Source organism: Amblyomma maculatum, chromosome 7, assembly GCF_055883805.1.
Source record: "Amblyomma maculatum isolate TAMU_Amacu chromosome 7, ASM5588380v1, whole genome shotgun sequence".
Classification (NCBI taxonomy): domain Eukaryota; kingdom Metazoa; phylum Arthropoda; class Arachnida; order Ixodida; family Ixodidae; genus Amblyomma; species Amblyomma maculatum.
Genome location: NC_139350.1, coordinates 33,230,563 through 33,246,859, shown reverse-complemented (window position 1 = coordinate 33,246,859; position 16,297 = coordinate 33,230,563).

Below are 16,297 nucleotides of genomic sequence, written 5' to 3'. Positions count from 1 at the left end.
TTCGAGTGACGCACGCTGGATGTTGGAAGGGGAGAGAGCGAGAAAACTTATTAAACGCAAGGGTATTGGGGCATCCTCGCACCGGTACCCGCGCGGCCCGAAGGGAGAAGCGGGCGAGCGAAGATAGTGATCTAAAGAAAGCAAAGACGCTTGATTCTACAACCCGTGAGGGTGCACGGCGAAACGTCAGGGGCGAGTGGCGCGCCACGTGTCGGGGCAGCGCCGCACATTGCGAGGAGGGGTTCTTCTGAGTTTGCCGCAAGATGGCTCTGCATGTGCGCAGAGCGCAGAAGAAATGTAGCGGAAACGTACTTCGCTACTCGTGTAACTGCGACTTCTGTAAGTAACATGCTCATAATTATCGATATACACCGCTGTATAACGTTCTACGGCACGTTTCTAAGGCAACACCGCATTCACTAGAAGCGCTTTTGTACCTCCTTCAAGCATCGAACTCGTGGCTGAGTGGTAGCGTCTCCGTCTCGCACTCCGGAGACCCTGGTTCGATTCCCACCCAGCCCATCTTGGATGTTGCTTTTTATTTATGAAGTGCATGCCGGGATTTATCGCTCACGGTCAACGCCGCCGACGCCGACGACACCGGCTTTTCTGCGACACGAGCTCCTTAACCCTGTCGCGTTAAAATGTGTAATGAATAGACCTCCTGGATAAACAGCTTTATGGGCTCTGAGACGTCTCATTTTTTTAAGCACTAGGTTATTCATCTCGTTCGGTCGAAAAGACCCCGGCGTATTAGTAGAGCAGCGGCACGGCTTGTCGGAAAAACTTTCCGCATGCACTGCACAATCTGCAGTGGAGAAATGCGAAAGCCTGAGTGTTGGTGCTGCACACATCGCGCGCCCCTTAAAGCTTGAAAGTTAATCGGTTTTCTATTCGCAGTATCTGTCATTCGCAAAAACTCGCTGACACATCTTGCGGACAAATCTCAGCAAACCTCCGCTTATACAGCTCGTTCCCTCGAAAAGCCCTCGGCATAGTAGTAGTATTAGTAGTGGCAGGCGTTACTACGTGTCGGAAAAACGTTCCGACAGCACTGCGGAATCTGCTGCGGGGAAATGCCAGAGCCTGAGCTTTGCTGCTGCACACATCTAATTTCTCTTTAAGGCGAAAGCCTTTCTAGGCTCATGGAAAGAAATGCCATGCGCGAGAGCTGTGCGCGGGAATTGAGCGTGAGATTTGCGCGCCAGGTTTGCCATATTCTGCGAGATTATACGACATTAGCTCTTGTCTAGCATTCCTCCAATCTACAATGCCACACTTGAACGCTCGCCAAGGAACGTCACGTGACTGATGGTGCACCGTCCATGGACGGATGGACGGATGGTGCACCGTCCAAACTCACACTTATCGGAGAAATTTTGACAGATACTGCGTCTTTCCTTTTCTATAAATACATTTTTAATTTTATGTTGCACTGCGACGAACGCCGATAAGACACAAACGATGAGAGGCAAATTATAGGAGAGGAAGGCTAGGTTTCGCCATTTTCCTCTAAAGAGGCATATAAGAGAACATCTAATTTTAGTTGCGAAAGCAACACTACGCTAGTCGCCGAGCCATTTCGCGTGGCACAGTGTAGGCCAATCTGTGCATGCGGGAGGAGCCGCGTAACGTGAGAGGCATCAGCTGAGGTGTCGGAGCTGCTGTAGCGGCCGCGCTCCGCCGGTGCTGGAGAAGTAATGTCATAACCACAGCCGGCGCCAGCTGCGCATCACTCTCTCCGCTGGTTGTGCGGAGAAGAGGCATGTGTGGTGCATATATAGCTAGGAGCGCAAGCCCAGTATCGAAACACTATGGAGAAGGAGACCCCGGCCGCTGCTCCCGAGGTGGTTGCCTGGCTGGTGGCTGCCGCTAATAAAAGGAATGAAAGTAAGAGAGCTAATCCTAAGCGTAGCCATGCAACGGTTGCATTGGCACCTCAAATATGTTTAACCAGAGCTAAACCACTTCCAACTTTTAAGCAATAGCTTTACAGCTCGTTCAGTCGAAAAGCCCTCGACGATATAGAAGCAGACGACACTGCGTTTCGGAAAGAATTTAGGGGGACACTTAAGCGCCACCATCCGGGGTTAGACTCGATAGCATTTCGCACAACTAAAGTAGTTTTTTCAGTTTTCATTTTTATATTCCATATACTTTCCCCTATGGCCTGGCAAGTGATGACGTCAGCGGTAAGCTCGAACATCGCTTCTTAAAACTTGAATTATCCTAGTGCGAGTATAGCAGAGCGCGCTTTTTGCGTTCGATGCAGCGCAGGGGGTGGGGGTGGCTCCACCGTTAATTAAGCAAATAATTTCACATACACGGAAGAAGGAAGCTGTTTTTCACTGTTTTCTTCCCTTCGTTACGGATTTTCGCGTTACAACGGCTTTTCTGCGACACGGGGCCGTTATGCGGTCGCGTAAAAGCTCCGAGAGCACTGGAGACTCTCCAATGGTGAAATGCGAACGCCTGAGCGTTGCTGATGCACACATCGTGCGCACCTTGTCCAACACAGCCAGCTTTTCGTTCAAAGCATTAAAGTTCACCGGCGTTTAATCATTGGTCTGCAGGAAAGGAAAGGCTCTGTACCCGAAACACGCGAAATCTCGCTGACACAACTTGCGGACAAATCACACCGACGCGAGATTTTCCCCATGAGCCTTGAAAGGGTGTCGTCCTAAATAGGGGGCTGCATTTAAAATTTTTTATGGTAATTTGTGGTTTTATAGTGATAGATTATTTTGTGATGGCTAATGATTAGTAAATGAAACCATTCTAATTATTTATGAATTAAATAGGAAAAATGGAAAAAGGCAGCTTTGGAAGTGTAAGAACGCAAATGTTTTTTATGTATATTAAGAAAATTTAGAGTATGTAATTGGTCAACTAAGTATTTGAAAATCCATTCAAAAGCATCAAACTGCTCAGAATGGAAAGACAATATTTGCTGATGGTAAGTATTGGTGTATGAACCCTTTAAAAAGAAAAAAAATTAAAAAGTGAAAAACATCGTCCCTGTGTGGCCAAACACTTTTTTGGGTGTCTCTTGAGACAGTGTCTCTGCCTTAAGGCCGAGCTTCAGGGTCCACGTATGTTTTCCATAGCTAGCATAGTTGCGTTATTGCCTAGTTCTTAGCAACGTGCAGTCGCACGGTATGAGGCGATTTTCTACAATCAATGTGTGCACTCAAAAACGGCATAGGCTTTTGTAGTACTAAATCATTGCATCTTTTTTGGGGATGGGGTTGCGGAGGGGGTGACCTTGACTCATAGTGGTGACACCGCAGTGAACATAGGAAGCGTCGAGGCATGAAATTCAAGGCTGCTTGAGGCCGACTTGCACCTACAAAATATATGCAGCCTCGCCGATAGGCACTGAAATGCAAAAGCATAACCAGATATCCATCGAAATCTCATTTTGCGTAGATATCGCCGAGGCAAACCACCGCATGTGTCTATGACCAGTGGTTTGCTAGATGCGCAACTTCCTGCAAACGCTAATTTTGACCATTTTGGACAACCAAAGGTCATGTTACGACTCCTCCATCAAATAAAGAGTAGATTTAGAATTATACTTTTAGGTCTTCGAACCCAAGTAATCGTTAGACACCACTCCGGTCTCCCTACCAGCATCCATTGGGTCACAATTTTTGCGTAAAGACCTATTTATATTGCCACGTGCCTAGCGCCGCGCGACAGCCGTGTTTGGGGCCGACGACAACGAAGCGGTGGTTGGCACGAGCGGCGCGCTGGTGCTGGACGCTGTGACTCTGTGTTCGAAACGACAAGCCGACCTCATTCTCGGGTCCTTGGCTACTTGGTACTTTCACGGCTCCCTCGGACTTCAGTCGTGACACTGGTGGAGGTGCGATCGATGATCCCTTCTCCTGCGGACGACCCTACGCGGCCGCCTCTCGTGACCACTCCGGTTCATCGTACCAGCCGACGGCTCCGAGGCTTGTCCCCCGAGGCCTTCCCTCTTGACGAAGAGACTCTGGCTGTGGCAACGACACCGCCCGCTCGTACCATGACTGTCCCTTCCACCCCTTCGTCCTGTCTCATCCTTCAGACCCCACGTACCCCTAAACCATTTCACGGTGAGCAGTTTGAAGACGCCGAGGACTGGCTAGCTCACTATGAAAGGGTCGCGACGTTTAACGGCTGGGACGACGCTGCGAAAATGCGGAACGTCTACTTCAGCCTTGAAGACGCTGCTCGGACATGGTTCGAGAACCGCGAGGCCACATTCTCTACGTGGCCGGCCTTCCGAAGTCAGCTCCTCGGTACGTACGCCAACAGTGACCGCCGAGAGAATGCCGAGCGTGCCCTGACCTCTCGAGTTCAGCGTCAGAACGAGGGGGGTCGCAATGTACGTTGAAGACGTCATGCGCCTTTGCCATCGCGCCGACCCGTCCATGAGTGAGGAGAAGAAGGTTCGGCACCTGATGCACGGCGTCAAAGAACAGCTTTTTTCCGGCCTCGTGCGGAACCCGCCCACCACCGTCGCGGCGTTTCTGGCTGAAGCTGTGACCATGGAGAAACTGTTACAGCAGCGATGCAGCCAGTACGGTCGGCCGCTGAATTCCATATCCACACTACCGCCGTCTGACCGAACCGACTACAATCCCGGGGCAGATATGAGCTCCCTTCGCGACCTCATTCGCACCGTGGTTCGCGAGGAGCTCCAGAAAGTTCATGGAGCTCCTGGCGCAGCTTCCCTGGCCAGCATCATCCGTGAAGAGGTCCAGAATGCACTCACGCCACCAACAAGTACAGTCGTTCCACCACCACCCCCGGGCCCCACCGAGCGGATGACTTATGCTGATGTCACACGCCGCCCAGCCCTGCTACCCACCCCTTCGCCTTACACGCAACCTCAGGTCGCTGTGCACGCTGCGGCACCGCTGCCCCTTTGGGAAGATCGGCGCCAGGCGCCCCGGAAAACTGATCTCTGGCGCGCTCCAGATAACCGCCCTCTCTGCTACCACTGTGGCGAGGCAGGTCACCTGTACCGGCAGTGCCCTTATCGTCAGATGGGCCTTAGGGGATTTTCCCCCGACAGCCCTCGTCCACGGCCTGGTCAGCGGCCTCAGGACATCGCCGAGTACGTAACCCGCCAGCGTACGTCACCCGCCAGTCTGCCACATTCTCCTCGTCGCGAGTCGCGCTCGCCTTCGCCTCGTCGCTCTTCACCCTCTGGGTCACGGTATACCGCTGGACGCCATGGTTCCTCGAGTCCTCATCGGGAAAACTAGCTCCGGCGACCTTTGGGGGCGAGGCCGCCGCACACCGATTCGCCGTAAAGCTTCCACCGCCGCACCGCTCGATTCGCCCCGACGTCGAACGCCGAATTCCTGTCCAGTTTTCACCGCACAGACCAGATCGCCGTGACGTCGTCCGCATCGCCGACCAGTTATCACCGCCGTGTCGCTTAAATCGCCCCGACGCAGACCACACAACTGCCGCCCAGCTTCCGTCGCCGCACCGCTTCCTTCACTCCGACCTGCCGTCGACATTGAATTGTCCCGACGCCGACCACCCAACCGCCGTCCAGCTTCCGCCACCACACCGTTCACTTCACTCCGAACCGACGTCGACAGGCCCTGGTCTTGGCCGGGTCTCCCTGGACATCCCTATTATCGTCGACACGAAGGAGGTCAGCGCTTTAGTTGATACGGGAGCCGATTATTCTATCCTTAGTGGGCGGCTTACAAGGACACTGAAAAAGGTGATGACGCCATGGAACGGACCAGACATACGTACGGCAGGCGGACATGTGGTTGCACCACTGGGTATGTGTACAGCCCGGGTTACGGTGAGAGGCTGCACCTTTGTTGCGACTTTTCTCGTTCTACGCGAATGCTCTCGTGATGTTATTCTTGGCATCGACTTCCTTCGTGAGCACGGTGCCACTATAGATCTACCGAACCGCTTGGTGACGTTTTCCGCCAAACTGGCCACTGAAAAGCATGAGTACCGCGGGTCCCACTCCACGCTGCGAGTCGCCGATGATAGCCTCACAGTGCCACCACGCGCCAGCATCCTCGCCAGAGTTACTTGTGACGAGCCACATCACGGCCTCCGGGTTGTTGAGCCTAATGTCTCCCTCTCACTCGCCTTGGGAGTTTCTGTGGCAAGAGGTCTTTGTTTCCTTCGTGGAAGAGAGACGGAGGTACTTGTCCAATTTCTCCAATGAACATCGACACCTGTTCCGTGGCACTGTCATTGCTTACGTCGACCATCTGCACGAAGTCGCCGAATGTTTTGCTTCAGAGGAAGCTACGCCTAGCACTGAACCGGATGATGCCGTACACGCTGTCGACATCAATTCTAGCCTTTCCTCCGTTGAAAAGAGGCAACTTCAAGATCTATTGCTGGAGTTTCGTGTGTGCTTCACGTCTTCATCTAAGGTGCAGCAAACGTCGGTCATTAAACACCGGATTATCACGCATGAAGGCACTCGACCCATCCATCAGCAGCCCTATCGTGTGTCTCCTCGGGAGAGAGAAGCTATCCAACAGCAAGTCAAGGAGATGCTCGCCGATGGCGTCATTCAACCTTCAAACAGCCCATGGTCCTCGCCTGTAGTCCTCGTTAAAAAGAAAGACGGAACACTTCGTTTCTGCGTTGACTATCGGAAACTGAACAGTATGACAAAGAAGGACGTCTATCCGCTACCACGGATTGATGACTCTCTCGACCGACTTCGCCGAGCCAAGTACTTCTCCTCCATTGACCTCAGGAGTGGTTATTGGCAAATTGAAGTTGATGAGAGGGACCGTGAAAAAACTGCCTTCGTAACACCAGATGGGCTCTATGAATTCCGCGTCCTCCCATTCGGGCTCTGCTGTGCTCCTGCCACCTTCCAGCGGATGATGGACACTGTGCTCACAGGTCTTAAGTGGCAGACATGCCTTGTTTATCTCGACGACGTAATAATTTTTTCAGCGACGTTCACGGAACACCTACGCCGCCTGAGAACTGTTCTCGAAGCTGTCCGGTCTGCCAACCTTTCTCTCAAGCCTCAAAAGTGCCACTTCGGGTTCACCGAATTGAAGTTTCTTGGGCACATCGTGAGTGCTGATGGCATCCGAGCTGACCCTGAGAAACTTGCTGCCGTTGCTGCCTTTCCCGTCCCCGCCCATAAAAAAGCAGTCCGACGGTTTTTGGGGCTGTGCTCCTATTATCGTCGCTTTATCAAAAACTTTGCACAGATGGCCAGCCCTCTGACTCTCCTGACTCGAGATGACGCATCATTTTCCTGGGGCGCCGAGCAGCAGATGGCTTTCGACGAGTTACGACGCCGGCTCCAGTCACCCCCGATCCTGGCACATTTCGACGATGATGCCGACACAGAATTACACACGGATGCGAGCAACGTCGGCCTTGGTGCCGTTCTAGTTCAGCACCAAGACGGGGTCGAGAAAGTAATTGCCTACGCCAGCCGTGCACTTTCCCGTGCTGAGTGTAACTATTCCACCACTGAAAAAGAATGTTTGGCGGTAGTATGGGCCGCTGCCAAGTTCCGCCCGTACCTTTATGGCCGACCGTTTCGCGTCATCACTGACCATCACTCGTTGTGTTGGCTGAAAAACTTAAAGGATCCTTGTGGCCGCTTAGCACGTTGGGCATTGCGCCTACAGGAGTTCGATTTCGATGTTATTTATAAGTCTGGCCGGAAGCACACCGATGCCGATAGCCTGTCCCGCGCGCCCGTCGGCCCTCCTTCGTCAGATGCCACCGACGACGATAGCTTCCTCGGAGCAGTCACTACGTCCGATCTCGCCTCCAGACAGCGTGCCGACGGCGAGCTGCGACTGATTATTGACCATCTTGAAGGTGGGCATCCTACAATACCCCGGTACCTTGCTCGGGGGTTGTCGTCGTATTGCCTCCGCAATGGGGTGCTTTATAAGAAGAATTCTACGTCGAGTGCGAAAACATACCTGCTAGTCATACCAGCTGATCTAAGGCACGAAATCCTCCTGGCCTGCCACGACGAACCAACTTCAGGGCATCTTGGCTTTACACGCACCCTAAACCGAGTCCGGCAGAACTACTACTGGCCACATCTTTCTCCGAGCGTTAGACGTTACGTACAGACCTGTCGACAATGCCAGCGACGAAAAAAACCCACGCTCAAGCCATCCGGTATGTTACAATCTATAGAACCGCCCCTCACACCCTTCGAACAAGTGGGCATGGACCTTTTAGGCCCATTTCCTTTATCCTCGAACGGACACAAGTGGATTGTAGTCGCCACAGACTACTTAACACGCTACGCTGAAACGAAGGCCCTTGCCCGAGGTACTGCCGGCGAAGTTGCTCGATTCTTTATGAACGACATTGTGCTCAGACACGGTGCACCGTCGACCATCATTACTGACCGAGGAAAGGCGTTTACAGCTCGGCTACTGCGGGACACCTTAACTCTCAGCCATACCGAGCATCGCACAACAACAGCGTATCACCCTCAGACAAATGGATTAACGGAACGACTAAACAAAACTTTGGCGGACATGATCTCAATGTACATCGACGTTGAGCATAAAATGTGGGACGAGATCCTGCCGTATGTCACCTTCGCCTACAATACGGCGCCGCAGGAAACCACGAAGTTTACGCCGTTCCGTCTCGTATATGGCAGAGAGGCCCGCACGATGTTGGACGCGATGCTCCCGTGCTTGGAAGAAGCGGTCGAACCCGACGCCGCCCATTTCGCGGAACAGGCCGAGCAAGCCCGTCAGCTGGCCCGCTTACACATCAAGGAGCAGCATGCCACCGACGCGCGACACTATAACCTTCGGCACAGGGAGGCCCACTACGAACCAGGTGACCAAGTGTGGGTGTGGACCCCCGTGCGTCACAAAGGCTTGAGCGAGAAACTACTCCACCGCTATTTCGGACCCTATAAAGTCTTGCGCCGCTTAAACAACGTTAATTATGAAGTCGTTCCAGATGGAACTGTGACCGTCGGTGTTCGACGCCAGCGGCCTGAAATTGTGCATGTGGTGCGCTTAAAGCCGTATTTTTCGCGTGACTGAGCGTTCCCTGCAAGTGAAACCTTGCGTTATTGTACAGTTCACCTCACGCCTAATTTTTTTTCTCCTATCACCTTGTCATCGGGACGATGTTTTCTTTCACGGGGGGGAATAATGCCACGTGCCTAGCGCCGCGCGACAGCCGTGTTTGGGGCCGACGACAACGAAGCGGTGGTTGGCACGAGCGGCGCGCTGGTGCTGGACGCTGTGACTCTGTGTTCGAAACGACAAGCCGACCTCATTCTCGGGTCCTTGGCTACTTGGTACTTTCACGGCTCCCTCGGACTTCAGTCGTGACAATATTAATATATAAATTTGAGCGCACCACCAATCAGCGTTCGACGGAAGCTCATGAGTGGACGAAAGCGGTTCCCTACTAAGTGCTCTTAATATTATTAATAATAATAATACCGAAAATTGGTTAACAGGAACAGAAAGCCGCAGTACCTGTCACACTTGGTCTGTGGACACAAAACCCAAGCTGTAAGGAAAGAGAGGAAGATGGCAGTGAAAGTGGAGAGGGAGAAAGATGAGCCATAGTGCAGGGCTGCGCAGTAATTTCGACCACCTGGAGATCTTCAACTTGTGTTGCCATCGCACAGCACACGGACGCCGCTCCATTTCGCCTTCACCGAAACGCAGCAGCCGTCAGTCGGGATCAAACCTGGGTACTTCGGCACAGTATTCGGGCATCTTACCCTCTGCACCACCGCGCCGGGCTCGCTGTGATCGAGATTACCGAACATTCAATTACAATAACGTGCCCTGTATGGCAATAAAACTACTTATTTTACTTAACACTCATAGACGCATGTTTGAAAGAAACATGGTACTAATGGGCGTTGCAAACAGCGTTTCCTACTTCTTTTGAAAGAATTATGGTTGTGGCTGGCAACACTGTACATGACAGCTGACTAACGCGTGAAGTGTGTCAGAGCATGGATAACTGGTGGCTGTGGACATGTGCGGCGATGATGTGGAAGGGAATCGTACTGCGGAATATGCATTTGAACTTTTGGTATTTTTCTAGGCCCAAGTTCATGGCTGCAGGCAGTACTTTTTAAGTCTTCGTAGCCACTGGATTTGATCTTCACGTTGCGGAGTGCCCGTGCGAGGCACCGCAAGCACAAGGCCTATTGTTTTGGCTGGTTTCTCTTTGACCTTCTAGGGCTCGAGCAACGAACACCGGTGAGTAGTGATCCTGCGGTGCCATGTGTAAAGCTTGAACCACACACAGCACACATCCTTGCTGACGTTTCGCAGCTGTTGAAGGCGAGTGTGTAGCTTGTTGCGACTTTGTTTGCCACAGTTTGCTCGCGAAAAATTGTTCTTGTTTTGCTGTCGCGAAGTAAAAATATTGCAAAAGTTGACTAGCGGAACTCGAAACGTACCTTGTGCTTCGATAACAACTCACCAAACTTCAATCGCCATGGAGGCTTACCATAACATTTACGGCTGAACGAGTGAACGCGTGTGATTGCCAGTGTGTGTTACCAGAAAACCACCGTGTGGAGTAGTGAGGTTTCAAGGGTCCGTGCTGGTGGGATCCGGGTGTGATGGTGATGTCCAGCCCACTTATAACAGCCGCAGATATAACGGACGCTCGATTAGTACGAACGAGGGCGGTGCTGCCGTCAAAATATATATTGGAGCAATGAAACAGTGTCTCACATAGAATTAACTGTTGTGGCTTCAAAACTCGGTTAGAGCGAACGCGAAGCTGTCGGGCTCCCGTAGTTGACCGAGCCGGCGGTATTTGGCGCGGTTTCGCTCGACTGCGAACCCGCAGCAGGCGAATTTCGCGCACTTTGTGTTCCCCTGACACGACGCGAACACAGAACGCACAAAACGTCCCCCGGCGCTCCTTTGCGGGTAAAATAAAGTAAAAAAAGAAAAAGCGTGCGCTGAAAAATGAAAGCGAAAAAGCACGCGAGCGCGGTGACGAAACAGAAAGTGGCGTCGCCCGCGTCGCTGTGATGCATCCACGTGATCTGCGTCGGCCCAATCCGGAAAGTCAGGCGCCTGCTCTACCGGCTCAAACCGGTTCTCTATTTGTTGCTCCGTTGCCACCCCGCGCTGAGGGCATTACGCCATCGATTCTTTCTGTGAGATGGCACTGCGTTGACATCGTTGCCGCATCCGTGCATTCCCCAGATCGGGGAGTTGAAGGCTGCCTCAACGCGCAAGCCCAAGGGCTTGACTTGTGCCTGGTGCGATGGAGGACTACACGCCGACCTCTTCAGGTGCTAAAAGGAAAGCTGTCGACATCGCAACGAAGATGGCCATTGTTAACGAACCTGCTCAAGGTGCACAAAACTGCCAACTGCTCAAGAAGTACGGACTGTCGAAATCGACCATTTCAACCATTGCTAAGGGAAGGAAAAGATCCTTGGTGCTACCGTGAATGCCGACCCGACCAGACAACTAGAAAGCGCCTTCGGAAGGCGACCTACGCGGACGTTCAGGATGCACTGCTGAAGTGGTTCGCTGACGCCCGGTCTCGCAACGTTCCGATCAGTGGACCGCTGGTGCTCTCCAAGGCTATAGACTTCGCCTTTCTTTTGGACTTTCCCGATTTCAGCCCAGGCAATTGATGGCTCCACCGGTTTAAGGCTCGCCACGGAATTGTTTTCAAGGCGGTCGTCGGCGAGGCCGCGTCTGTGAACAACGAGGACGTCGATGCGTGGCTTTCCGACAACCTCCCAACAATCACGAGCTATATGTTATTTTAACAAAGCTAACTACACCGCCATCAACAGCGAACTCTGTGTTTTTGCCATCACTTTACAATCGGTCCATAGAAACTAACTGGGACTTGTTCAAAAATAAAATTTTTGAATTAACCATCCGATACGTCCCCCTTAGAACCACCTACGCTAACAGCAAAGCGCCTTGGTATAATACACATCTGAACAGATTATCAATCAAGAAAATGCTCCACGGGGCGTTTACAATGCCGACAAGACTGCGTTGTTTATTAGATGTTGCAATCTAAAACGCATGCCTTGAAAGGCGACAAGTGAGCAGGAGGGATGAACAGCAAGTTGCGCATAACCGTTTTTCTGTGTGTCAATATGGACGGAAGTGACCGGCGGCTGCCTTTTGTCATTGGCAAGTCACGTAAGCCGCGATGCTTTGGAAGCTACGTGCCCGTACGCTACAGGAACAATACAAAAGCCTGGATGAGTGGTGACTTATTTGCCGAGTGGCTTGTCGAGTTCGACCGCGACATGGCACGAAAAAACAGGAAGGTCCTGCTCGTGCTGGATAACTGTGTGGCGCACCATGTGCAGCCTTCCTTGAGTGCGGTGATAGTGCACTTCTTGCTTCCCAATGCAACCTGCGAAATTCAGCCGCTGGATATGGGCATCATTCATGCGTTCAAGGTGTGCTACCGGCGGCGCGTCATCCAAAGCTTGTTGATCGCGATTGATGCTGCCATGCCAGTTCGCATCAGCTTGCTTGCCGGCGTGGAGATGTTGAAAGCGGCGTGGATGGAACTCACCACGGAGTGCATACCAAATTGCTTCCGCAAGGCGGGTTTTATGGGCTCAGGCCCCGAGGACGCCATAGATCACCCACCGGAAGGCCGGTCGCACGAGGACTTGTGGCAGTGCGTCGTTGACACGCAGCTGGCCGGACCTGACGTTGCCTGGGACGATTTCGTTTCTGCTGATGACAACGCCGACATTGCGGAGCCATGCACTGACGAAGCTATTGTGCGTGAAGTGCGCGCACTCCCTGACTGCCCAGAGACGACGAGGACGATGACGAGGATGCTGCTCTACCGCCGGTTGCTGTGAATGCTTCAACCGCGATCGGTTACATCGCGTCGCTTAAGGAACTCGTGTGCAGCAGAGGCCTTGGCGATGAGCATATTACCGCGCTGGAAAAATTAGAAACAGCAGTGATGCAATCAGCTTTGACGAAGCAGACACGCATCACGGACGTTTTTCAAAAATAAAGTTGACTTTCGTCTCGCTAGATCTTTTTGCCCGTACTATAGGTGGTCGACTTACTACGAACTTTGAATACAACGAACAAATGCCGCGTGACGATCAAGTTCGCTATAAGTGGGCTGGACTGTATGTGACCTTCGAGTAATTGTGGCCTTGCGAGTAACAGCATTGCGGCACGATGGGCAAAACACGCAGCGAAGCGAAGCGGACGACTGCGCCCGACGAAAAAACTTGGTGGCATGCCTCAAATGTCAGGGCTGGAGCTACAAGCAACACCTTTGGAGAAGCTGGAGGAAGCCAAGGCGGCACAGCAGTTTGAGTTTGCCGGCAATGCGTACGCATCAACCTGCTACAGGGAGATTTGGCTAAAGCTGTCCGCGCTTCCAAGAGATCTGTACATTGCGGCTGCAGGACGAAGTTGCCTAATGGGGATCGGCTCTTGAAGCCAAGGAACGGGAGCTGCAATAGTTGCGAACTGAGATGCAACAGGAGGCCTCTAGCCGCAGGGCACTTGAAGCTCATTTAAGGCAGCTGCGGCAGACTGTGTGTCAGTTGATGGCTACTGGTCAGCAAAGTACATTGATGCCCGAAGAGGCAGCCCCCAGTCAGGAAGATCAGAACAGAGCTTTGCTGTCGGTGTCTCTCGACTTAAGTTCTTGGGAGTGCCAGCAGCCAAAGGCTCAATCGTACTGTGTGAAGCTACTGTGATGGGATTACAGACCAAGCAGGGAACCCAGCTCAATGAGAGACTGGTGAGCACCGGGCGATCCGACAGAGAGCTACTATAGTATCTTGCGAACCACTTAACAATGATGAGTGGAAAGGCCCCGTATCCCGCAGTAACCTGGAGGAGCGTGTGAGGAAACCAGTGAATCCTCACCAAGATCAGCAAAGATGTTCGAATGAAGAGCACGGGAACACTAGACCCCCACCGAAGACAGTACTGAGTCTTCATGGTGGGCGACCCTAACGCAGAAAGAATGAAGCCAAGTGCTCTCGGAGTAACTCGTGAAGATAGTCGCTTAATATTTCACACTAAGCCACATGCCACGTTGCGGGAGCAGTTTACAGGGCGCAGGCCGAGCTCCAAACACACGAGGGCGATGAACACTTCGTCGTGCTGCATGCGGGCCAAACCGATGTAGGAATTTGTGATCCCCGGGCCGAAGCAGAGTCTGCGCGGGAAAAGATCGACCAGTGGGTCAGGCGATTTTCTCGTAGTAGTGTGGTGTAGGCTGTGCTGGCAGTAGCTAATGATAAAGACAGCGCCAAGCTTGGACAGAAGACAGGAGTGGAACTTAGCTCTACAAGCAGTGTCAAGGGAGTTGGGACTCATGTAGAATTCATCAGGGTCGCTAGGCACATAAAAGGGGACCTGAGAAGAGGTATCCGCTATTCGCAGCAGATGGCACAGCAAATGAAAAAGGAACTGCATGGCCGTACGTGCGATTTTTAGGGCTGATCCGGCATTCGCTGGACCGGCCACGTCCACCCGGGCGTTTCAATGGAAGACAGGCGCTGAGCGAGCAGGGTTTGATGAATGCCTTGGGGAAGATGTTTTTGCAGATGAACTCCTAAGCCAAGAAGAAGAGCAGTCGGCAACGAAAGTAGACAGAGCAGGGGTCACCCAGCGTCGAAGCCGGGGCCTCCGTTGTAAGCGGCGGAATTAAAGTATAGACCTTTGCATTTTGGGCTCCCTTGAGTTACCGACAATTAGAACAATATGAAAAGGGGGAAATTAGCTGGAGAGCATCAGATAAGTACAGAGTTGCTGAAGGACGGGGGGGGGGGATATCGTGCTAGAAAAACTGGCCACCCTGTATACGCAGTGCCTGGTGTCATCAACGGTACCGGAACCATGGAAGAATGCATTATCCTCATTCATAAGAAAGACCTTAAATATTACAGACCAATCAGCTTACTGTCTATTACGTATAAGGTATTTACTAAGGTAATCGCTAATAGGATCAGGACAACCTTAGACTGCAATAAAACAAAGGATCAAGCAGGTTTTCGTAAACGGTACTCTACTATCGATCATATCCATACCATCAATCAGGTGATAGAAAAATGCTCGGAATATAACCGGCCCTTATACATAGCTTCGTTGATTACGAAAAAGCATTTGACTCAGTTGAAACCTCGGCGGTGATGCAGGCATTGCGAAATCAGGGAGTAGACGAGCCGTACGTGAAAGTGCTGGAAGATATATATAGTGGCGGCACAGCAACCGTAGTTCTGCATAAACAAAGTAACAAAATTCCAATAAAGAAAGGTGTTAGGCAAGGAGACACAATCTCCCCAGTACTATTCACAGCTTGCTTAGAGGAAGTATTCAGAGACTTGAAATGGGAGAAGTTAGGGATAAGGGTAGATGGAGAATACCTCAGTAATCTGCGATTTGCTGATGACGTTGCCTTGCTAAGTAACTCGGGGGATGAACTGCAAATAATGGTTGATGACCTAGACAAGAAAAGTAGAAAGGTAGGCTTGAAAATCAATATGCAGAATACTAAGGTAATCTTCAACAGCCTCGGGAAGGAACAGCAGTTTACATTAGGTAGCGAAGTACTGGAAGTAGTAGGCGAATATGTCTACTTAGGACAGATAGTAACCGCAGATTCGGACCATGAAAAGGAAATAACAAGAAGAATAAGATTGGGATGGCGCGCATATAGCAAGCACTCGCAGATTAGGACTAGCAGCTTACCGGTATCGCTCAAGAGGAAAGTATACAAAAGTTGCATCTTACCTGTACTCACCTATGGGGCTGAAACTTGGAGGCTAACCAAGAGTGTTCTACTTAAGTTGAGGACAACCCAGAGGGCTATGGAACAAAAAATGGTAAGGGTAACGTTAAGAGATAGGAAGCGTGCAGAGTGGGTCAGAGAAATAGCTCCAGTTACCGACATTATAGGGGAAATTAAGAAGAAATGGGCATGGGCAGGACATGTAGTGCGAAGAGAGGGTAACCGATGGTCGCTTAGGGTAACAAACTGGATTCCAAGGGAAGGAAAGCGTAGCAGGGGGCGGCAGAAAGTTAGGTGGGCGGATGAGGTTAAGAAGTTCGCAGGGGTCAAGTGGATGCAGCTCGCACAGAACCGGGTTAAGTGGAGAAATATGGGAGAGGCCTTCGCCCTACAGTGGGTATAGTCAGGCTAATGATGATGAGAACAGTATGGACCTTAATCGTCACCGCGCAACCCGTTGACCATGAGGGTGAATTGCAGGGCTAGCTGGTTCATGTCTGCTACGAAAAGCCAGCGAAAAAAGATGCACGACACATGAGAAGAA